Source organism: Podarcis pityusensis, assembly GCF_964106645.2.
Source record: "Podarcis pityusensis genome assembly, chromosome: 18".
Classification (NCBI taxonomy): domain Eukaryota; kingdom Metazoa; phylum Chordata; class Lepidosauria; order Squamata; family Lacertidae; genus Podarcis; species Podarcis pityusensis.
In genome coordinates, this window is record NC_138043.1 from 8,906,859 (window position 1) to 8,931,677 (window position 24,819).

At 44.6% G+C, this 24,819-nt stretch overlaps 2 protein-coding genes across 4 annotated transcripts in view; one reads left to right on the forward strand and one right to left on the reverse strand.

The window, feature by feature from the left end:
• KDM4B (lysine demethylase 4B) overlaps window positions 1-24,819 on the reverse strand; it is a 180,834-nt gene that overhangs the window by 64,440 nt on the left and 91,575 nt on the right. The gene's annotated exons all lie outside the window — the stretch shown is intronic.
• LOC308467332 (perilipin-3-like) overlaps window positions 13,422-24,819 on the forward strand; it is a 175,117-nt gene continuing 163,719 nt past the window's right edge. The window contains exon 1 of the mRNA XM_080988978.1: window positions 13,422-13,426. The gene's annotated coding sequence lies outside the window, so the exon portion shown is untranslated. The remainder of the gene's footprint in view (window positions 13,427-24,819) is intronic.

Below are 24,819 nucleotides of genomic sequence, written 5' to 3' on the forward strand. Positions count from 1 at the left end.
TTGTTCTGACTGAACTGCTGTGAGGACATGGAATATGCACAAGCACTGCCTGCTAAGGTTGAAGACAATAGCCCCTAAGCAGAAAGTGAAAAACCTTGCCTACACTTAGGTCCAGGAGGAGCTGCGAATAGACTTGAATAATGGGAGGTGGCGGCAGAGGCATGTAGGAAATAAGGGTGGCAAAATGGAGGGCAAAGACAAGGGACTAAGATGCCAGTGTGTATTGGGAGCAAACTCACAGTCCCAAAGACAGGAGGGGATGTGAGCCATTGATGAGAAATGAATGCCCAGGCAAGACAGATTCGGAGGCAGTGGCTGTAGGCCAGAGAAGCCGAAGAGGCAATGGGGTGGGACACATATTTGCACATACAGATTTAAAGTTAACCAACCAATGTGGAGGTGGCTGTCTTGGCTCTTTTTTGAAAATATTTATGGCTCTGAAAGTGAAGCAGGCAGGAGAGGAGAAGAGAAGGGGAAGGCTCTCCCTTGCCAAGCTCCCACTCCTTTGCTGGAGGATTGTCCCCTCCTCCCATTTTCTCATTTCAGAGAGAGAGTTCAGGGCACCACCTTCTGCTCTGCAGTGAAAAACAAGCAATAATAACCCACCAGCGCCAAACAGGGAGAGAATATTTATGGCCGGGCGATTTCCAGCAAACCCAATTCGCTTAATGAAAAATAGCAGAGGACAGAAAGAAAGATCCCAGAATGTAATTTGGCTACAGAGCTGCAGACCACAGATGGTGCCCGTGTTTCAGGTTCCTGGCTGGGCTGGAGCTCTCCCCAGAGCCTCCATCAACAGTAGCTTAAGGGATTTGTATCGAACAGCTTTCCAATAGTCCCCCCCCCCCCAAAGTAATTAAAAAAGGCACCTGAGTGTGTTCCCAGGGAGGGAAGGGAGGCAAGACACTCACTTGGAGAAGCAGGGTGCTAGTCTACTGTGGTCTAAGCTGCAATAAAGCTGCATCAACAAACCCACTATTGCCCTGTCTGACTCATATGGATCACAGTGGGAACTATATGCAAAGAGATAGCACAGGACAAAGTTGGCCCCTGCAATGTATAGAGAGGACTATGCAGCTGTGCAACTGCGTCCAATAGCTTACAACTAGGGTGTGGGGTGTGGAGGGAGGGAAAAGAACACTTCTATCAAAGTTTCCCTGTCGGTCTCTTGGAGAAGATTCTTAATCGCCATGGGTTGGTCTCTCACTACAAAAAATTAACATTTCCTTTTCCCGGACTACAAAAATAGAGGTCATTTCCAAGCATCAATGAAAGAAGTGGTTAAGAACCCTTTGCCTGTGGTTTGATTAATACAGGAGTAAGCCAGCCAATGGAGCCAAAGTTGCCCTTGATCCATTCAAAATGCTGGTTGGCAAATAATATTGAACAGGCACCATATTTTGAATTGAGCAAGGCCTGACGGGCATTCATCAAAGCACAGGTAAGGGGACATTGAACAGTTTCCTCCCCAGTTTTTATTAAAGGATTTTCATAGTTAACAAGGGTACATACAATGACTCTGTTTTCAGTTCACAGAGTTCTTTCTATAGGTCAGTTATGTTCAGTGTGAGACACTGCTGTCACAGACATTGTAAGGTTCAGAGGCTCAGGCAGAACACTGTCCCTTATCGTGCCTCTTAAGGCATGGGCAAAGAGCTCCTTTTCTTGAAGAAAGAGGTCATAGCTCAGTGGTAGAGCCCCAGGTCAGTGAAAACAATGGACATGTAGTCTGGTTTTCTACAGGGCAGCTCTCCATCATGCAAATAGCAACTCTGTCCTGCCCTTTATTTCCTTCTTCACCTCGTATCTCCAGTCTTCAACAGGCAAATTCTGACACCCATCTGAACATGAGTGGACCTTGCAGTCAGCCAGACTGGAAAACAAGCTTCAAGTTGCTGTTCCAAAGGGGTAGCTTTGCCAACAGCAGACTCTGGTGGCATTTTAAGGACATTTGCTACAAAAGCTTAACATAGTTAAATTGTAAGCAAATCTTGGTGGCATATAAAATTTGCCTAGAAACAGTAACACAACACACCCCTGAGAAACTGAAGATACGCTCTCATGGTTTGACTAACATGATTCTGCTTGAGAGAAGGAAGGGGGGGGGGAGTGTACCTCCCGGATACAAAATGTTTCTGTCACTCCCAAAGGGAAGGATCCCTCTGGGAGTACTTAATCCAAGCATAGATTCTCTTGCTGCAACTGGTGTTATTAATGTAGGCACACCCCATGAAGGCTCCAGGAGAAAAGGGGGAACGGGGAGTCCTCAGAGAGCAACACCCAGAGCTGCTTTACTGTCACTTGGCCACAAAGTCTCTCTCTGGTTCTCCCTCCCCCAGTCTCTCTGCAATGCCTCAGCTCAACAGCAGGCACATTTCCTTCTCCCTCGCCCACCTCTTTACATGCACAAATCTACCATGATGTATGTTTATATTTCAATTTTAATATTATTTTATTGCTTTCACACTGGTGCACATGAATAATTCACACCCGGGCTGGGTCCTCAGGGGCCTCTTTCTGCCCATGCGGCGGTATTTTCTCAGCCACTGTGCCGCATTGCTCCCACAAAAGCATCTTGTCAAAAAGACGCGCACACCCCCGCCCTGCATTCCAGCTCCAGCACAGCTGTGTAATCCTTTCTGGAGCAGTGAGCAGCCTGGCGCAGCAGCAAATCAGAGCGCTGCTGACAGATATAAAGGGACTGGGGGACTATTTTCATTTTCCTTCACTGCACCAGGACCCTAAGCCAAGCTTATGTCTCCGCTTTTTGCTTTGGCACTCTTAACACCTTCACTTGAACTTCATTAACAAAACTGACACCTGACCTGATGATCTGAATAAGGAATATGGGTTGTTCTCTCACTACAAAAAAGTAACATTACCCTTTCCCTGACTACAAAAATAAACACTGAAGCAGTTGCGTCTGTATCCCTGCTGCGACACTTTAGCAAAGGCAGGTTGCCTGGTGGGAAAATGCTGTGATTACTAAGAACCAAACTGTACATTAAAAGGGAAAAAAGTGTTAAGCGCTCCCACCACAGAATTTGAGTGGGGAGGGGGGGAACCCCATGATTTAATGCTTCCTCATGTTAAAAACAAATAAACAAGACTATACCTGGCAGAAGAGGCTGGAATCATCAGCTTCTGATACGCTTTCTACTGAAAGGGTGGGGCGTTTCCATATCAGGGCTCCCAACCTCCACTGCTAAATTTCAGAAGGACTATATACCACGGGCTGCTTCTTAACAAGTGGATTGCACTGGCTTCATCTCTGAAATGAACCTCAACACTCACATTTGTGTTTTCCAAAATTCATGAAGCTCAAAGTTCAGAATAAAGAGTGATGGATTGCTAAAACATATAAACCGGAGTTGTGCTACGAAACATTGTTTACTGGGATGAAGCAGAACATAAATCAGTTTCCAGTTACGATGACACTTGCTCTGTCTGATTATGAAAACAACATTGGAAATTTCAATAGTATTATATAAAAACAAAATCCAAATTTATTGCCATTATAGGGATGTTTATTTTCTGAGCTTTTTCCTCTAAAAGTATGAATTTATTTAGGGTTTTTTTCCTGACTGATACATATGTTTCTAAAGTCTTACTGTTATTTACTGCAATATTGATGGTTTCTGTTTTCAACTTTTTGTTTATTCTCCCCTAACTGGCAAAAAGATACACTTAGGCACCTTAGGCTGTGGCCACACCTCTAATTACAAATATGTATGTGTAAGTACAACAGAAACAGTTATACTTTTACAATTTTATAAACATACAAGAAAGCACAACCCTGCCCCTCGCAAATTTTCTTGCTCCTCCTACCCCCAAAACCCAATTTTCCCTCCGAGTTTCAAGGTTTCAGGGTAGAAATTCAATACCTGTGGAATTGGGAGTGTCATCTAGAAAATAAACTATTGTGAAGGAGAAAGGTAAAAGACAAGCTAATCCATAAATAATGCTTGCTGAGTGGTATTTGGAGTCGTACAGATACACCTATTGGATCTGCACCTGTACAAGATTCAGAATCCTCTAGGTCAGGGATGAGAAACCAGTGGCCCTCCAGATGTTGCCGTACTACAATTCCTATCATCCTGCCTGGGGCTGAGTTCCTGGAATGTGGTTTGAAAACTGCTGGTTTTAACACGTTTTGACTGGCCTTTTCACTGCAACAGCCTAACTCTTCTGGAATTTCCTCGGTTTCTAGCACACAAAGGCCAGGCCAGTCATACCGCAGCCTCTTGCCAATCAATTTTCAATGTATTTCCTCCCCATAACCTCTAATTGTAGCAATCAACGTGCTGGCGTTTCAAGCCCAGTGATCCAACATATATGCTCCCCGTTACCCTTTCTCTGGAAAGGAAGGTGCTTGTTCTCAAAAAGGTTTTTTTAACAATGCCATTCCTTTTTAAAAGAGAAAATTAAAACAAACTGGGGCACAAAGAATGTTTGAACGGTTCTCTCAAATACTGACAGAACCCTAGATCCCCCCCCAAGAATCCCAAGCTATTGCTTAAAATATTAAGTGGACAATAGAAAGATAAAAATAAAAAATGATTGGAAACCCCGCTCCCCAGAGGTCTGTGTAGCACAGTTGATGGACTCTGAAGCTCTTTTCCACTATAATCCACCTGAGGATAATGCAGGACTTCCAAATAGCTAAATTAGCAAGCAAGGTGCTTTCTACTTTTAAATCAGGAACCAATAAAAGAAAATGAGGCTTCTGAAAATAGGCCTGTTTGGTTCTGGAGAGCTTTCTGTAACAAAGGGCTAAGCCCCTTTCACCCCTTGCAGTTGGGAAGCACTACAGATGTGGACGAAGGGGTGCAATATTAGCCAGGTGATGTGCCAAGAGAGCACAGAGAGGGGCAATGGTTGGGGTTAGGTAGGAAAAGACATTGGAAGCTTAGGAAGGAGGCAACAGGAAGGTTCAAAGCTGGATAGGCAATCAGATTGTGAATGCAGCCGACCACCCACTCCCAGTAACTCTCTGCATCAGTCACTTGTTGCAGTGCTCAACTATAAAATGCCTGTTTAAATTATGTCTTGTAGCCCACCTGAGCGGCCCAACACTACCTCTGACCTTGTGGTTCTAACCATGCTGCCTTCCTATGCCTAGAGCAACCACTCCTCTTCATCAATCAAGCCACCATGCAATATAAGAAGCAGATCCTCTTGACTTCCACTCCAGAGCTAAAAGTAGGAGCTGCCAAGCTGCTTTTCTGGTTCTGCACCTAGGTTAAGTCCACTGCCACATGAATCCCATCTAGAACACCCCTTCTGTAAGCAACTCCTTCTCCAACTATGACACTCCAACAGGCCTGGGTCCAGAGCAGGATCTAATATTCTGCAAGCAGCAAGCAACTGCCTCTGACTCCTGTCTGTCCAGAGGTCTATGTGGCCTGCATGGTAGATCTCCCATTCTGAACATGGCAAGTGTGAAGAAGGGCCCTGATCTGCCCACCATTTCTCTGAGTGAGGCTATCAGGTATCTCCCGCCAGTTCTCTTCATATGCGAAACAGGTACTTAAGGGGTCTACCTGGGGAAAGGGACCAGAAAGAGCCAATACTTCTCTTAAAGGTAAAGGTAAAGGGACCCCTGACCATTAGGTCCAGTCGTGGCCGACTCTGGGGTTGTAGTGCTCATCTCTCTTTATTGGCCGAGGGAGCCGGCGAACAGCTTCCGGGTCATGTGGCCAGCAGGACTAAGCTGCTTCTGGCGAACCAGAGCAGAGCACTGAAATGTTGTTTACCTTCCCGCCGGAGTGGTACCTATTTATCTACTTGCACTTTGACATGCTTTCAAATTGCTAGGCTGGCAGGAGCAGGGACTGAGCAACGGGAGCTCACCCCGTCGCGGGGATTTGAACCGCCGACCTTCTGATCAGCAAGTCCTAGGCTCTGTGGTTTAACCCACAGCGCCACCCGCATCCCTAATACTTCCCCTACCCCACCCCAAAAGGAATGGAGTGAGACTTAAAAAAAACAAGCTGTTTCTTGCAGCTTGTTCTCCTCCCAACATAAAGGTATCCAGTTCCCTTTCCAGCACCAGGATTTCCTATGAAGCTGCCAGGCTTTGCTGATTCTTTGCAAGTGAAGTTAAACAATTAGTGACTAGATTAGGATTAGTTCCGTTTTAGAACCAGTTGTCGAGGTTTATTTTGTATTCTGTTTGGACTTTCTGCCTGCTTTCCCCCTATCTTTAGTCCTAATAAGGTTTCTTAATTTGCCTATTGAAGTGTGGAGGTTTGCAAGCCTCAGAGTTTTAGGATCCCCACATGCCCAGATGCTTGGCATTCAGGCTACTGGGAGCTTAGGACTGGAGTTGTAAGTGACCAGCATGCTCTTACAAGGTCTGGAAGAGCCTCAGATACAGTGCAGGCTGCACTCAAGTAAGCCACAAAGGTGCAGGTTGAACTTAAGGAGTGCTGGCGCACAGGCTCAGAACCTTTTAAAAGTAATTCACTAGTGCATCCCAGATTCCCTCCCATCTGGGTTAGAGGAGTAAATGGGGGAAGGCAGAAACTACTGGAGAGTAAGATCTGCTGGCAGCACTGCAGGGCTGTTGTGTTGCAGTTGAACAACATAGGAGTGTGTGAGCGACTCTCTTGGGAATCGCTCCTTCATCGAGTTCCTTGGGAAATAAGTAGCAAACATTTCCAGATGTGCAGTGCTAAATCAACAGCATCAAAGTCTGCCTTGTGAGGGATTTCTTTGGGCCATACCAGAAAAGCCCCCCAAACCAGATCCTGGGGTTTACACCCCAAACTCATGGTATAACTGCATAATACTCCACTTCTTTTTCCCCTCCTCCTACCTCCCTCCTGCCCCACTCCCCCCCCCCAAAAAAATTGGGGGTGAAATTTGTCCTGATTCTTCACCCCCAGAAATGCTTCAGAATGACAAGGTCATCAGAAGCAGCCTCCGTAACTAAGGCGGCTGTATGCTTGTCACATCAAAAAATGACAGATGAAAACACACAAAAGTACAGCTACAGTGTTCGGGGACTCTGGGATCTAATCAAGCATCTTTGCATCTCTCACCATTTTCCTCTCTCATTTGGTGCCCAGGCTGCCATGCCGAAGAGCCAAGGAACAGCGTGGCTGTCACCAAGCATCCCAGGAGAGTGTCAGATCAAAGAGCAGAATATTCATAAGCCAGCTCTCCCAGGACCAGCTCGTGAGTTAAGAGGAAAGTGAGGGGGGAAGAAAATAGCAAGCATTCCAAGGTTGACTGTTTGCTTCCAGTTACAGGGCATCAAAGACCCAACAGCAGCAACTAATTGACTTCTGGAAAATAAAATGAATGACAGTTCACTGGCAGCAGGCTTTGGGCAGACTTCATCAACTTCTTGGATTCACTGGCCCAGGATGTTATGATGGCCACTAGCCTACGTAGCTTTAAGGGCATGCTTTTGTTTTGTTTTGTTTTGTTTTTTGCAAGTTGCCTGAAAGGCAGGGTAAGGAACACAAGCAATAATTCACAGAGAGATTAAACAGCTATCAACCATGGTAGCTAAGAACAGAATGTCCATGTTTAAAAAGACAAGATATCCACCATTATCAGATGCTGGGGACAAACCATAAGAGACATCCACCTGTCACCACCCTGCCTGTGAGCTTCCCTGGAACATCTGACCAACCACTCTCACAGAAAGTGTTGCAAGGATCTTTGTTCTGCTTTAGCACAGCGATACAGGTCAAGAGGTGTGATCTTCAGGAGGATGTTACAATACCTACTGGGGGAGGTTAAACACACTAATAGGGGTATTATTAAATTTTACTGGGTCATTTCCTACTTATTTATATAATTCATATCCCACACTGTCAACAACAACAAAAAGTTAGTCCCCGGGTGCCTAACAAAGTAGTAAGAAAAAAGAGTTACAATTACCATAATTATTATCACTGATACAAACATATTAATATAAAGCATGTGAATTAATAGAGCAAATTAAAAGCAACAAACTAAAGCGACAACAGTCCATTCAAATACAAAGAAAAACAAACTGCTCTGCGTTGAAAATGCTTACATTAGTAGTTCTTAGAAGCCTGAGGGAAATGGTGTTGCCTGGCATGTATAGGATAGCAATGAGGCCTTAAGACAGACATTGTGGGGGCGGCATTCCAAATGCCAGGAGCCATCACAGAAAAGTCTCTCTCGCTCTCTGCTTGCTACTAGCGACACTCCAAAAATGGTTAGATTCAAATTCCCATCACCTCTGACCATTAGCCTGGAGTCCAACAACATCTGGGTGGCCACACATTTTCCATTCTTGGTGAAGGGCTTTAAAGATTAAGACTAACGCTTTGAATTGAGCTCAGAAACTCACTGTGAGCCAATAGGGTTGTTTCAACTTCAGCAAGATCCTCGCTCAGTGCCATTTAGCAACCTAGTTGCAGTGATCTCAACCAGCTTCAGTTTCTGAACTACAGTGGTACCTCGGGTTAAGTACTTAATTCGTTCCGGAGGTCCGTACTTAACCTGAAACTGTTCTTAACCTGAAGTACCACTTTAGCTAATGGGGACTGCTGCTGCCGCCGCGCCGCCGGAGCACAATTTCTGTTCTCATCCTGAAGCAAAGTTCTTAACCTGAAGCACTATTTCTGGGTTAACGGAGTCTGTACCCTGAAGCGTATGTAACCCGAGGTACCACTGTATCTTCAAAGACAGCCCCACATAGAGCGCATAATAATAACCTAACGCAAAGCTACCAGGTCATGGGTGATGGTGGCTAAGTTCTCTCTACCCAGAAGGCTCCTGAGGCAGCAAGAGGCCTTCTGTCAGGACACAGATCAGAATCTTAACCCCTTTAAAAACCACTGTCAGGCTTGGAAAGAAGGCCAGTGTAGTAAGTGCACAAAGTGCCGCCCTTGGTCTTCAAAAGCAGAACAGAAATCCCAGCTCCACTATGGAGTCTCTGAGTGGCCTTTGGGCCAAGCCTTGATCTCTTCTCACACCTCTTCCCCATGTGTAAAATTGAGAGGAGACTTTAGGCAAGCTTGATGTGGTAAGAGTATTTGCGGATGCTCTCCAGTTGCAATGAAATAAGCTGCTAGTCAGATTCTGATCACTGCACCAGCAGACCAACCTCAAAACACTAAAGTAAGGCTCGTATTACACAAACATAACATTTTTTGCAGTTTCATACTACTACTTGCCAAAATGCCCCATCCTCAGCTAGTATTTGCTGATGAAGCAAATATTATTTCCTCTTTTAAAAATCTATGGCACCCCGTTGCACCCTACACTGATGTTAACTAAAACTATGAAGCTGGCCAACCCAATGAATGGTTTGTCTCCTTCCTTGAGGTACCTGCAGCTGGGGCCCCAATGCCCGCTGCCAAGCTTCTTCAAAAACATGTGTGTGCGCATGCACTAGTTTAAAACAAAACCATGACTCGCAGCTGCTGATGCCCCAATGTATTGTGAGCAGGAGAAAAAATATGTAAGATGCAGAAGAAAAGGGTCTGAGGACAGGCACAATGTGGCTGAGGATAAACATGACTGACAGCCAGTCAACCCCCGCCCCCCGAAGAGGTGTAGATAAACTTTTCTCTATAGCGCCCCAAAGCCAGGCATAGGCAAACTTGGCCCACCAGATGTTTTGGGACTACAACTCCCATCATCCCTAGCTAAGAGGACCAGTGGTCAGGGATGATGGGAATTGTAGTCTGAAAACATCTGGAGGGCTGAGTTTGCCTATGCCTGCCCAAAGCCATCCCTCTACCCTTCAAGCTTTCCAAAATCTGCAAAGAGCCAAAAAATTCAGTCCACCAGCAACCAAGGGAGCTCCTTCCCCCACATCTGCCTCTAAAGAATGGGTAGAAGAAAGGCACAAATTCTCATCAAGGTTTTATCGTGTCCCCTGGATATGTTAAATTATCTTTTATGCCTGCTAATAATCGTCCATGTAATGAGTGAAATTAAGGAAAATGGCTCGTTTTTATTAAAAAATAAGTAATAACATAGCATAAAAATGTAAAGCAAAGCCCAGTTCTCTATCTCTTGTACAGAAGGTGGATCCTCTTTTCAACAATAAACCATTAAGCCAAAAGCTGAATGCTATCTGCTCAGCAGTGCGTGGAATGTTAACATAAAACCTCATTTATTGCCGTGTAGAAACAGATCAGATTAAAGATAAGTTTAAAGAGCTGCTACTATGACTCCCCTTACTGTGGGCTATGTGGAAGGATAAAGTATTTTTCAAATTGTTTTTTAAAAACTGTGGTGAGTAACGCTGCAATCACATGGGAAGCTGGTCACCTTTCATGCCCCGCATGCAGTGAGGACAGCTATTATCACTCTTTGTGCTAGATTAAGGGCAAGTGTCATCCTATTCTGGAATTATAAAATCAAACTGCATTGTGGGGTGCAGGGATGCACATGTCAGCCCCACTCCTTCCACCTGTGACCTTGTGCTGTGCACTTTGGGCTCCCAGATGCGGGAACATGCTTAGAAAATACCCCCAGACCTTGCCGTTCAAAACAGCAAGGAGGGAGGGGGCTTTGCACAACTTTTTACAGCACCTGAACTGGGCTTGTGTGGCAAACATATCCCCCATGGATGGATGTTTTACACAACTGGCTGCTCACATTGACGGCATGTATGCAGCCTGGCTTCAGAGAGGAAGCAGAAGGTGCCTCCTAGGCCAACCCTCCAGATTGGGGTTATCCTGAGGTTTGGAGTATGTTGTCAGCTATATGCTGATGACACTCAGCTCTATTTCTCCTTTGCACCTGCAGGTGAGGCAGTGGAAGTGATGGACCAGTGTCTTGCCTCGATAATGGACTGGATGAGAGCCAACAGACTGAAGCTCAATCCAAATAAGACTGAGGCACTGTTAGTGGGTGGTTCCCTAGACCAGATGGGTGGGAGGTGGCCTGCTCTTGATGGGATTACACTTCCTCTGAAGTAGCAGGTTTGTGGCTTGGGGGGTACACAAGAGGCCTGGAGGGTGGCAAAATGAGAATGGGGCCTTTTCTGTAGTGGGTCCTCATCTGTGGAATGCTCTCCCCAGATTGATTCTCCCGGTGCCTTCATTATATACCCTTCGGTGCCAGGCAAAAACATTTATCTTCAACTAGGCCTTTGGTTGATTTGACTGACATCCTATGCCCTTTTAAAATGTGTTGGGGGGTTATTGGGTTGCTGTTGTTGTTATTTTGATTGCACACTTTGTGGTTTTATATTCTGATTATGTGCTATGAACTGCCCTGAGACCTGTGAGTATAGAGTGGCACATAAATTCAAGAAGAAGAAGGGGAGGAGGAAGACTTTCTTCAATGAGTCTTCTTTTTTATGGATGGAATGGGGTGAGAGGGGGGAACCTTGCTATTCTGGACCACCAGATGAGCAGGAGTAGGGAGAAGCATGCAAACAGTTTCCCACATATATAATAAGAATAAATTGTGCAACCAGCAACAAAGGAAAGCCACAGAACTTCATTATACACCTTTAGGGACCAGGCAAAGACGTTCCTCTTCAACCTGGCCTTTGGCTGATTAACATTCTATACCCTTTTAAATGTGACTGTGGGAGGAGAAGGGGGGTTATTGTTTTATGATGTATTTATTATGCATTTTGTGTTCTTATCTTGTGAACTGCCAGTATACAAATATTATTATTATTATTATTATTATTATTATTATTATTAACAACAACAGCAACAGCATTTAGGGACCTAGACTTCCTTGACTGATCAGCATTCCTTTTCTGTAGGCAGTCAATCTCTCTCCTCTGCACACATGTACACGCGTTGTCAAAGCACATATTTAAAAGGGTAATGTTAGAAGATGGCAAGTATCGACCATAGGTTCATCAAGGGTTAAATTATCTTTTTCATATAAAAAATATGGAAAATTGAAAAGATGTGTACGTTGCCAGCAGGTAGCCAATGGCTTGCGCTGAAGAAGATGAGCCCTAACCACCCCATTTCTGGTGTAATTACCACCACTGCGGCAAGTCTTGACAACATACTGGCTCATTAGAAAATCTGCTGGAAACAACAGAGTGCTTCATAAACAAAGCGATTAGACAGGGTTTTCTGTGAGCTCCCTCAATCCATAGCTGTAGGGCCCACACCCCCAATGGTCTTCTTCATTTGCTCCTGCAGTGCTGAGCACTGGTATTTAGGAGAAAACATGGGTGAGCAAGAGAAGAGAAGGCATGGGCTGAAAATGCCTATCTCGCAAAGCTTAGTGTTGTTCTCTCCAGCCCTGTATCTAACCTTGCTCATCTGCTTATGGTGGGCATGTGAGAACAGCTACAAGGGGAAGGTCAGTCCCCCTAGGGAGTTGGCATTCACAGCAGAATTCTACTAAATCAGAGTAAATGACAGAGCACGACAGAAGCAAATGTTGCCTAATGTTGTAAAAGGCAAGTGGAAATTCTTTTTCTGGAGATCATTTGGTTCAAGCCCTGCTGTGAATGTAAGGAACCCAAGAATACTGGCTGGCTCCTTCTTGGAGTTGTTTTCTAGGTTCTGGTTTACTGTGGAATGCTCACTTAAGGAATGAACCATAGTTTGGTTTGAGGAAGCCATGATGAGGAGCATAAGACAAGATGCTGGCAAAGTACCCTTGAATACAAGGGGTTTATTGATTTTTTTGTTAATCAAGATGAGTCTTAAATAAGTAAACAAATTGGATTAAGGAATTGGATTACGGAAATATTAAACTGTAGGATTATGGTATTTAACATTTGTCTGTTTTCAGACTGAAGCAGCCATTTTTCTTGGGTAAACATTTTTGTTTGCTAAAAGGAAACATACTCCTCCCAGGAAAAGCCTGGCAAAAACCACATGGTTCTTAGGCCTTTTCCATCCTGTTGTTCTCCTAATCCCAGTGTATCCTTTTTGTCTGAGTATCTTGCAATAGAAAGCAGTAGGCCTTCCTACAGCAAGTCAGATAGACATGGGCCTTTTACTCTCATGTAGATTAGGCAGTTGTTATTAATTTATGAAAAGAAACCAGAGTTTATTGTTTGGTTGGTGACTGGTTACTTTGCCAAGGACAGCCAGTGTTCTTAAAGAGCGTTTTGTGCCTCTGCCTTTATATTATTTTCAAATTCATAACCGTTTATTCAGTAAGCCCTACTGAATTAAATGGAATGCAGTTCAAAGTTATCCTGCATAGACACAGCCAAAAATTCTGCTAATTCTAGATCCAGAAGCCCAAGCAGCTCACTGTATAGACAGCTGCATCTCCTTGCAGGTCAAGACAGGGAGTTGTAGCCCAGTCTCCTCAGCAAAGACCATCTGCATATTGGTAAAATGTTTTCTTTTTAGAAAGGCACTTGGACTATGAACCATACTGCCTTGTATGAACTGTGTTGTTATCTGTTTCTGGATTTGTTTTGGTTTTTTAACGGCTGCTGTATTCTGGCATTTTCTGCTGCTGTTCTGTTGTTAAATCATAAGGATTGCTTTAAATTGTTACTTTATGGTTTTATCCTTGTTCTTAGCTGCCTTGAGCACTCTGGAGGCAAAGTGGGAGAATACTGTTTCAGGGCTGCTTAAAAAAATAAATAAATCACATGTACTGGATTCCACTAATACTTTACCTAGTCCAGCATCTCATTTTCAGGGGACCAAGCAGACACTTCTGGGAAGTCTACAAACAGAGCATTCAGGGTTGCTGTTCATCCTCTAGAAACAACTTCCAAGCAACTGCTTGAATTAAGCCTTGGGTCCTCTGTGGATGACCACGGAGCAGGGCCACAGCATACTGCAAATCTGCTTTCAAAGAATTCTAGCTTTCATTTCCAAGCCAAGGCCACCTGGGACTAAAGGCAAAATTTTCTGACAAAATCCTTCTAAGGAGTCATGAGTTTGGGAACCCTAAAATATCCAACCCCCTCTGTTCCCTGACAGCCCTGCTTCAGTGCATGCATTAAATTAAACAACTGTCTGGTTTGCACAGTACTTTATAAATCTATAGTGAACGATGCCTGCTGGGTGCATCTTCAGCCACTGATTTGCAGGCAGAAGCTTCATTTCCTGCTACCGGTGCACGGAATTCACCAGCCTGCTGGAAGACACAGCTACTTTTCAATGATTATGACTCATGGGAAAGGTACAAATTCTACTCGATGGAGACCCATTGAAATGCTGAGCAGGGGTAATATTGGATACAATCCAATGTGTCTCAACCACCCCGGCATCATCATCTGAAGCACAAACTCTGAAAATTCCAATGGCGCTGTTGGCATTATAGGGGCAGAGGTTGGGCAGGACTACCTGGGGGCAGCTGCGAAGATCACCAGCTTCACTACTTGGTCTTTTCTCAATTGAAATTCATTGTCTTTCAATATCCACTCAAGCCCAATTCCCACATATCCTACTTGGGAAATGCAAGGCCATTTCACTCCACTGTATCACCTCCCCCTACCCCCAATCTTCCATTATCTGAAATACTGCACTGCAATTCCCCCACTCTCCTCCATCCAGTGGTACTCAAGACAAAATGATGGCAAAGACAAAGAGCAAAGTGCTGGCAGCAGATACGATTAATAGTCTTCAATTTAAAATTTTGTAATTATACAGAGGCTGACAACACATAATCAGGATTTCTGAATCCTTTCTGCTTTCATGCAACTGTCACTGGTGACCAGAGCAGCCATGGGCCAATGCCTCAGCTTTATGGGTTAGATTTATACAGCTGTTTAGCATTAGTTATACGACTAGTCTATCAGGGAGGAGATGTAGAATCATAGAGTTGGAAGGGACCCTGAGGATCATCTCGCCAACCCCCTGCAATGCAGTAATATGCAGTTGGAAGGGGACCAAACCTGCAACCTTCGCATTATCAGCACCATGCTCTAACCAACTAAGCTAGCCAGGCTGATTTCAGTGAAGCTTTCTGACATGCTAGTTTTTCCATCTGCAAAAAACCTGTCCGCTCCCCAACAGTGGAAGAGTCGAATGAACAGCTCCCCCTTCCCTGCCCCCAAGTGATACAATCAAAGGGGGGGGGGAATACCGCTCACTCATTTCTGATTAATATATAGACTAGATTCATTCCAAACTGTGGCCTTCTGGCAAATAGTCAGCGATGATGAAAGTTTGGTGTTTGGCTGTATTCACTGTGGAACTTGGACTACCTACTCTCTAACCATCATCCGATTGTACAGCCTAAATTTCCATCGAAAGCCAAGCAGCAGCAAGCACATCAGCAGGGCTCCTCATATCACCATATGTACGGTAACAAGACCGCAGCTTCAACAGGAGGAGCAGCCACAGCAACAACTTATATGAAGACCATTACTTTACAGACTGTGACCTGTTCATAAACCTTTTTGAGCTAGTACTAGTCTGGTGCAAAATTACTGCTGTCAACCAGAACCCTGTAGGGTCTTGGGGGGCACACATGGAACAGCACACAAACAGTATCTACAGGCACACAAGTGCATTATCCAGCCTAGAAATGTACACGGCAGGCCCTGATTACAGCTCAGCTCTGTGTGCACAATGGAAGTGCTTGCTCAGAGCAATTATTGTTACTTCCTCTCCCCCCTCTCATCTTACAAGTATCACTGGCCCGATCACACCAATTTCAGCGGACAAGACAGCTGACGATAACCGCCAGCTAGATTGCTAACAAAGGGGGAGAGGGAAGAGAAGCAGCAAGAATTGTTTTGTGGACTGAGAGCCTTGAGGGAAGGGGGAAAGGAGCTTGGAAACAAGAGGTCAGGCTAAACAGCCAAATGATTTAAACAGAGGCAGGAGCAGGATTGCAAATGGAGAACATGCTTCTCGGCTGTAGTGACATCAGTTTAATGCACACATTTATCACTTGCAAGGAAGCGCACAGAGAGGGTTCTTCAATTTACCCTCCTGACTCTCTGAAGCCACACACACACACACACACACACACACACCTCTAAGCACATCTACCCTCAGAAACCTGCAAAACATTTCTACTGAGCAAGTCCAGGAATGATTCCCCAGGCCACAAGAAGAAAAAGAGAGACAGACAACTTGTTTCTCCCCAAAGCGAGTTTGCTGCAAAACAATAAAGATGTGTTAAAATTGCACTGGTAATCATTTCCGAGGACTCCTGCAGAGTTCCTAGTCACCAGCGAGGAAAAGTCACAAGAGCAGAGATGACTGGAAGGACAGAAAAGACAACTGGGGTCTCAGAGCGGGGGGCGGGGGGGGAAGGAGACAGGCTTTTTACCCACCAGCATGAACAATTGCAGCCATATTCTCTATTTAGCCAGACCACTATTGACACTGGCCCCAGCCAGAATGGGCAAAAGGTTCTCTAGTTCAGCCTCCTAGAGGGTCTGCCCAGAGTTCTCTCCTGCACACCAGCTCCTCACCTCCACAGACCAGCCAGGACAGAGGCAAAAGGGGGAAAGCAGCTGGAGTTATGTAAGAAGAGGGCTCTGCCCAAAGTCTTCATTACTATTCAAACTAAAGGAGAGGCTAGAGCCCTTTGGGAAGAAAGGAGTGAGTGGGTGAGAAATGTAATATGGAGGGGTGCATGTTTTCCATCAGGGATATTGGGATCTGTTAGTGGAAAGGGATCCTCAAGGAGAGGGCAGGGAAGTATGTTATCTGTACTGACCACAATTGTCTGCATAAAGATGATGGTACTTTTTGTTTGTGTGAATGTAGCCTAAAACTATGAATGAGAGATTTAAGGCGTGGGACAGAGACTGCAAGGACTGGTCCCATCACTGCAAGGAATAGTCTTCATTTAGCTGTAGTTATGGACTGACCATAATTAGCAGGCATTCCATGCACATGGCTTTCAGGGTCATCTCTTGCACCTAACCCAAAGAAGAGGCTAACTGCTGCAGAATTGGCTTTATGATAAGGAAAGAAAAATCATGGGGTAGTCCTATAGCTGTCACCCCCACCTTTCTCGAAGCTAGACAGACTTTGAGCTGGCACCTCCCAAAAGATGAGCAATTTCCCACTGGTGGACAGAGAATAAGTCATGGAGAGAATAAGCCGCAGGCAAGTCGTTCTTCAGTTAACTCTTTACCACAGCCACAGAACACACGCCACTTTCAGCCCTATAAATCAGATTGTTAGTGAGGCAGAGAAGAGCGAGATCATGGCAACCTGGATACCTACAGATTCAACTGGGTCAGGAGCAGGTACTTTACATTCCAAAAGAGCAGCCTCGTCTCCCCCACTCTCAGGAACCTGCCTGGGTAATCACTCAAAGCAAGCAAACTGATTAACCAAACAGGGAGAAGCAAGCCATCTTTGGAAGCAGCAGAACCAATCTGTGAAATGTATTATGTGAAACAATTAATGTTTAAAAAGAAAGAAAAGGCGGGGGGACTGCTGAGTATTAGCATAGTCCTTTCCCCTTGTTAAAACTGCCTTGAACGCTGAATTTACAATATCTAGGGCTCTGTGCTCTCTTCCACAGGCTCAGCCACCTAATTCCACACTTTGGAATAAGTGCTAAATTGCTTCATTTATTCTGACTGCAGTTATAGGTATTTTGCACAACCTTGCATTTTAGGCAAGGAACTGGGGTAGAATACAGAATAATATTAAAGAGTCCTATATGTCTGTGGGTGGGGGCAACCGCATAAATAACCCCACAGAAGTGTCAATTGCAAACAGATAATGCCAACGGGAGTATTCAAATGCCTTACTTGCACATTGCACTGCACATATGCTTTTTTAAGACATTGGACCGTCTCTAAGTGAAGAATTGGCAGTCAAGCCCAAGCTCCTTACTCTGCAGCATTGTACCAGCCTGCCCAAAGAGACCGACTATCTGCTGTCCTTGAGCACCACAAACACAGCTGGTCAGATGAAGGTACTACAACCTATTAGCTGCAGTTGTGAAAAATGGGTTTGAAGATTCCTTTGACCTTGTCAGCGTGAGTGGCTAAGGCAAATATTATGGGGTGTTGGTGGCGAGAGCTTCTATGAAGGGGCCAGAGGGCCTTTGTGGGATGCCTCTACTTATGGTAGCAAGAGGGGGGATTTTTCTAACCTGCCATAACTAAAATTAATAAGCAGACTGTCAAACTCCATGATCTACTGCCCTGAGGGGCGAGGGGGGTGGTGAGATAATCAAACCTCAATTGGATTTGACCTGGTTCTTTAAAGCACCTGACTCTGATCTAACTACTCAGTCTAGGCAGCTCATCTCTAGAAATAGACCAAGCTGCTCTGCCATCTTTCAGCCTAGGGAATGTCCTGTTTCACCTCCTCACTGTGTGGCAACCAGTCTCCTGTCTTGACACAGGCTCAAAAAAGAAGATTCCTTGAACCCAAGGTACATACTCATACTTCACAACTTCATCACCAACTAGCCTCCATGTTGCAAAGTGTGACAGCTAGTACCTCAACCCCTAGCTAGCCCTCCAATCATGGCCCACCAGTAATTTTGGTTGCCGTCGGCTGATATTTTGGGGAGAACTCCTGCCTGCCAATATGGGACTGCATCTTTTGATGGAGTAGATTTTAGCCCTGGGCCTCCAGTTCCTGGTCCCTACTTGGCAACACTGGGGTCCAAGTGTGAACCTGCTCCGATGAGATTGCTAAAGGGGGTTCAATGTATTAAAGTGAGTTTGAGGCCAAAATACCTGATTGCAATCACATGGCTCTAAAGGAGGGGTAGCCAAAGTGATACTCTCTAGAAGTTGTTGGACTGCAACTCCCATTATCCTCAGCTAGCATGGCCAAAGGCTAGGGATGATTGAAGTTGGAATCCAACAACATATTGAGGGCACCACATCCGCTACCCCTGCCCTAAATGAATCTATCATTTGAGCAACCCACAGACTAGCCTGGGAACAGACTGGAATTTGTTAGAAGCAAGACAAGCCCCTGTGTTGGAGAATGGAAAAAGCTCAAACAGAGATCAGTGATGGAAAGCTTGTCAAAGATGTGAGGTGGGGGTTGGGAAGAGATGAATGCTACTTGTGCGCAGCTGATCGAAATGGGAGACAGGCAACAAGAGGAGGAAATTGACCCCATTTTGTATTGAAATAGATAATTTTAAGGCTTCTTAGGAGCAAATGGGAGATAAAAATGAAGCCGTGAAAATATAAGACTGAGGTAGCACAGATGTTATCATCTCCCACAGCCTGCTACTATTAATGTAATAGGGAGCCTAAGAAATTGCTCTCATCCACCAATTTCCAGTCAAGGTTTGTCAAAGAAATAGAAAGCCTGACATGCACAGCAAGGAAGGGGGTGGGGATATAATGCATAAGTGTTTCCATAAGAAAATTGCTGCTTCAGCAAACACCTTTAAAAAGAGACTGGGGGGGGGGGCGGCTCTGGGTTGGGCAACCTTATAAATGCTGACTATGAAAATGAGGCAGCAGGATCCCATCATACCCTACCATGGACATACAGCACACCTGAAGAAGGGCTGTAGCTCAACCACAAAGCACACACTTAGCATGCAGAAGATGGTCCTAGATTCACCAAAATCCTGGAGAGCCACTGCCAGTAGATAATACTGAGCTGGGCAGTCTGATTCAGTAGAATGGGGGATTTTAACCACAGCCTCTCTGATCCAAGACTATCACCCTCCCATATAATGCAGTTTGCACAACAAAAGAACAGAAAGAACTGATGAGTTGCCAACGTAACTGGTTTCAAGTCAACATTACACGCACTGAATACTTCTTTGCCTTTAAAGATGCCCAGGGTGTCACTGCAATCCACATCAGAACAATAAGCAATGAATAAACGGACCAGAACAAGTCCTGTGTCACTGGGAAGGATGCCTGCTGTACAAGGCAGGGTGTACTAAAGCAGCTTGTTCAAAGGAAACTATGTTTGGAGGCTGAGCCACAGTAACTATACCCCCATGCACTAGACAGAGCAGGCAGCTTGGAAACAGGTTTACATTAAGTGCTGCTGCAGGAGGTGGGAAACACAATACTTCCTGGTTGGAGTTATGGCACAGCTCTTGAAAGGTGTGCTTTAATTTAACACTATTAACAAATTCCACCATAGCCTTGTCTCATTTAAAGCTACAGCCACTGTATATTTAAAGACATCAGCATTTCCTCCCTGTGACCTGTGAACCTAAGTCAGTGTACCTCTTGCTTTTAAGCTTATTGTATCTCCCACTGCATTTTAACTATTTTAATGACTTCTCCATAGTGCGCCAGAAAGGAACCAGACTGCAAACCTGAGGCTCTTGGGACTATGACAGCAGCAACAACATAGACATATGGTGGCACAAAGGACAGGGCTGCACAAATATTTGAGAGTTTCTTAGCAGGGGATTCATACACGTAATTCATGCCCCCTGGTGTCAAACAGTATCATTAACATGGATTAGAATTGGACTTCCAGAGCAGTAAGATGGCGGCCACCATGGGATGCTGAGCTGCTGAGAAACAGCACCACTGACTGGACTGACTGAGTGGCCCCTGCATCGCTGCCACCTCCACCGCTGCTGCTGAGAAAGGGTTCGGAGAGGAGCCAGGAGAACAACTGGCGATCATGCTTCCCTGGGTGACTCTGGCCACAAGGAGGGCCTACTGACCATCTGCCAGTGAACAGAGGCCCCAGAGTTGGGAGACCTAGTTGGGGGGGTGGGCAGCCTGTCTTCAGCTGGCAGAGAAAAACGCCAGCCATGAAAGAAAGAAAGCATCAAGGCAGAAATTGGTGGTGCACAGGAGAGAAGCCTAACCCTGACCCCACTCTTGGAGTTGTCTGTCCCTGAGACTGCCGCCATTGCCTCGACCCTCAGGCAGCCGCTCACTGCTGTGAAATGGACCACTCCCAGATTTGTCTATTTATGACCCAGTAGAAGTAACCCTAAAAATAGGAGAGGAAACACAAACCACCCCATCATGGTCCTTTTAGCCCCCAAAGAGTTGTGGGGGGTTGTCAACGTAGGGCACTGTTCAAGAATGACAGATAAAAAAAGGAGTCCCTTAAACTCCTCCTTTTATCCTTCTGAAAAGGTATAAGCAAGTGTGACCAGCTGCTTGCCTGCTGACCCTGAGGGCTATCAGTTGCCTAGGTTGGCATTTTATCAAGATTTGGGGAAGTCACAAAAGGGGAGTGGTATCATTAAAATCTGAGGCAAGGACTTCTTTTTAAGGTGTACAAAACTCCAAGGTTAAGTGCATTTTAATCTGTACAGTCCTTCCCTTCAGGGGAATATCCAATGTCAAATGCATCTACATTAAAAACAGCAACGTTTAAATAAGCACAGCTGCCTTCAACTTACAACTTCCACTATGCTCCCAGTTGAGAGAATCTAAAAGTCAGGTACATCTTTATGCAGTTACATTTGACCTCAAATATTGCCCTGAAATACATCCCAAAACACACTGGGATCTTGACTACTGTCTGGGAGATAGATAGACTGAACACCTCATCTTAGTTACAGTTCAACAGTGCATAGCTAGGTTCTGGAACTAGCCTGACCAACTGTGGCACAAGAAACACGGAAAAGCACACAGAGAGGCTGTCAAGTCATAAGACACATGCACACAGCTAATAGAGGGGAGACAAAATGATTTCAAAATTAAAAATAAAAAAAAACCAACCTAGAAAAGATTATTCAAATGGAAGAAAATGGACTGGGGAGATTGGGGGGGGGGGGTGGAAGAGAAGAGAAGCAGCGTCTCAACACTATCAGTGTTGTGGCATTATCGCTGCATGACAGACTCTGTAATGAGCAATCCACAAGCAGTCAAGTAACACTTGGATTTGAAGTAATGCAAAAATAAAATTAAGCACAGAGGAAGCAGCAAGACGCTACCTGTTACTTACAAAGCCATCCTTGCTGTGTGAGCAGGGATTCTGTCAGGGTTCCCACTGCTGTATGCTGAAAGGATGGGGGAGTGAGAATTCAATTCTAAGAGTCAGGAATCAAGAGACAGCCAGGAAGGCAGAGAGACAGGCAATCACACTCAACAGAAACCAACACTGAAGAACCAAGAAAAACCCCTCGAGATGAAAAAGGAGAAAGCCCTGTTACAAGCCACTTTACAAGTGACTGGCTGAGGAAGCATTTGCAGATGGCTCAAGGGCTGGTTTCATCCTAGAAGTAAGACAAGGCGAGGTCTGAGCAAGAGACTTCGGCCTATTGGTCACAATCCACATTCTTGAACTGAACACTCTCAATGTAATCTGAACCTGCTGCTGAATGTTTTGTGAAGCACTTCTTGTAATTTGCAAACAACACAAATGTTTTCATGTCTGTTATCTACAGGGTGAATGCAAAGAAGCATGCTAGCTATTGAATATGTAAATTGATAAAAACTGAGTGGCCTTTTGATTCTGCACACTGAATAGCTTTGTGCAGTTTGAAAACTCGTATGCTACTCTATGAGAACAAGTTGGCCAATAAAAGCTATTGGTTTCTCTCTTTGAATTATACCCTGTGGGACCAAAACATCTTTCACTGCCTACTGCAATGACTTCTCATCAAAGCATGGCATCAATTGGTGACAAGAAGGTTGGAAACATAAATAAACACACACAGAGGCTTGACAACCATATGTCAGGAGTGCTCTGATGGTGTTTCCTGCTTGGCAGGGGGTTGGACTTGATGGCCCTTGTGGTCTCTTCCAACTCTATGATTCTATGATTCTAAGGCAGAGGGAGTGACTAGGAAGTAGGAGAAGAGGAGTAACCAGAGGGACTGATGCCCACAGCACTCTCAACATTTTGAATAAGTCCATGGGCTCAAAAAGGTTTGTGGCCCCTAAGAGATACAGACACCTAAAAATGCACTGGGCTAAAAGAATGTTGTATTCGCCTGCCACTCCCAAGGCTAAGGAGGAAAATCGTGATAATATTAGTAAGTAGGGCTGCAATGTTTAACGTGGGGCGAGGCCGAATAGCCATCTCTCTCACACAACTCTCTCTTCCCCACACCTATACCCTTGCTGGAGGCTTAGTCCGCCAATGTGGAAAAATCTGGGTGATTTTTCTGAGGGGGCTTACTTTTCAGAAAGGAGACCCAATGGATCTCCCCACTACCACCCTCTTTTCTAACTGAAACCAAAGCTCCAAGTAGTAGTTTGGCTGCACTCAGCATCCCAGCTGCCAAGCGCTTAAAAAATGACACAGAGATTGTCCCGTGGGAACAATGATACAGCTATTTTTTTGAACAAGCAAACAAATAAGCAAGCAAGCTTGCGCTTATAAAACAGGAAAGTGGCAAGCACTGTCTTAAAAGTGGCATTCTCCTATTTCTCAATCAGAAGAAATGCCTCTTCTAAGATGATGCCAGCTACGATACATGTGCATATCATCTAAAACCAAAGGGAAATTACTTCTTCAGAAATATTGCCTCTACTCATATGCAAACTGAATCAATAATTAGCTTTAAATTTATTTAACCAGATTGCAGCTCCAAATATTAGCCTTGAAGGCACACTAGGTTTGCGAAAAATGTTAGAAAGCCATTTCTAAAGCTTATTTATGCTGGTGTAAGATGCACCATCAATAATTTTGCTTATAATCCTTAGTTCATTAATCTTCACAATTCTGCCCTACCTGAGTTAGGTAGGTGGTTCTTCTCCCCTGAGAGAAGGAAACTATGAGTGGTCCACATACGTAAAGCCATGGCAGTAAAAGCAATTATGACTGTAGTGCAGATATATACACACATTAAGACTCAGCAGGCCAATTTTCAGTTAAATCAGAGAGTTTAGAAGGCCTACTTGTGGATTCTCTCAGGTATAATCTGCTTTTCTTCCCAACAGCCAACTTTGCACCTTTAAACCTGCCACTGAAGAGCACATTTCCTGTTAATACCAATGCTTGTCCAACAATTACAGTGGAACTCGCTTCTAATGAGCCGATCATTAAACTCCCCCCCATGTGCATTTGTGAAGCGCAGGCAAATCGTGTCCTGCCATAGTTAGCAGCAACATCGGTCCAGTGAGTTATTAGTGCTGCTTGCTTTAGAATTGTGTATAATCACTCAAGTGTGAGTAACTAAAGAGCACACTGGCAAATGTAGTGTTGACTGCAGGTAGGAGGTGAAATGTAAATATTCTAAATGTTCTGAAGCCATAAGTCAGGAGTTGGGAATCTTTGGGCTTCCAGATGCTGCTAAACTACAACTTACATCGTTCCTTGAAAGCATGGGCAATGGTCAGGGGTGGTAGGAGTTGTCAGCAACATCTGGAGGAGAAAAGGAAACCTGCCATAGTGGAAAACATGTTCCACCCAAAAAATACCACACCAAAGATTCAGGAAAGAGTGAAATAAATGAAATAATCACCTTTTTGCATCCTAAACTTCCTTAACTACTTTAAGAACATAAATATATGTATAACTTTACATACAGAACATACTGTCTGGTACAATCACAAGTATAGATGTTTTTCTTTTAACAAACCTATCTCACGTTTAAGATTGAGAATTGGTGCAACCTCAGGGACACAAACTATAGTCATGGGAAAAAGAAAGCACACCCTCTTTGAATTCTGTGGTTTTGCATATGAAGACATAACAACAATCATCCGTTCCTAAGCACATCTTAAAATTAGGTAGCTACAACCTCAGATAAACAACAACACATGACATATTACACTGTGTCATGATTTATTTAACAGAAATAAAGCCAAAAGCTTGTAGAACCACCTTTAGCAGCAATAACTTGAAGTAATCATTTTCTGTAGAACTTTATCAGTCTCTCACATCATAGAATCATAGAATCATAGAGCTGGAAGAGACCACAAGGGCCATCGAGTCCAACCCCCTGCCAAGCAGGAAACACCATCAGAGCACTCCTGACATATGGTTGTCAAGCCTCTGCTTAAAGACCTCCAAAGAAGGAGACTCCACCACACTCCTTGGCAGCAAATTCCACTGTCGAACAGCTCTTACTGTCAGGAAG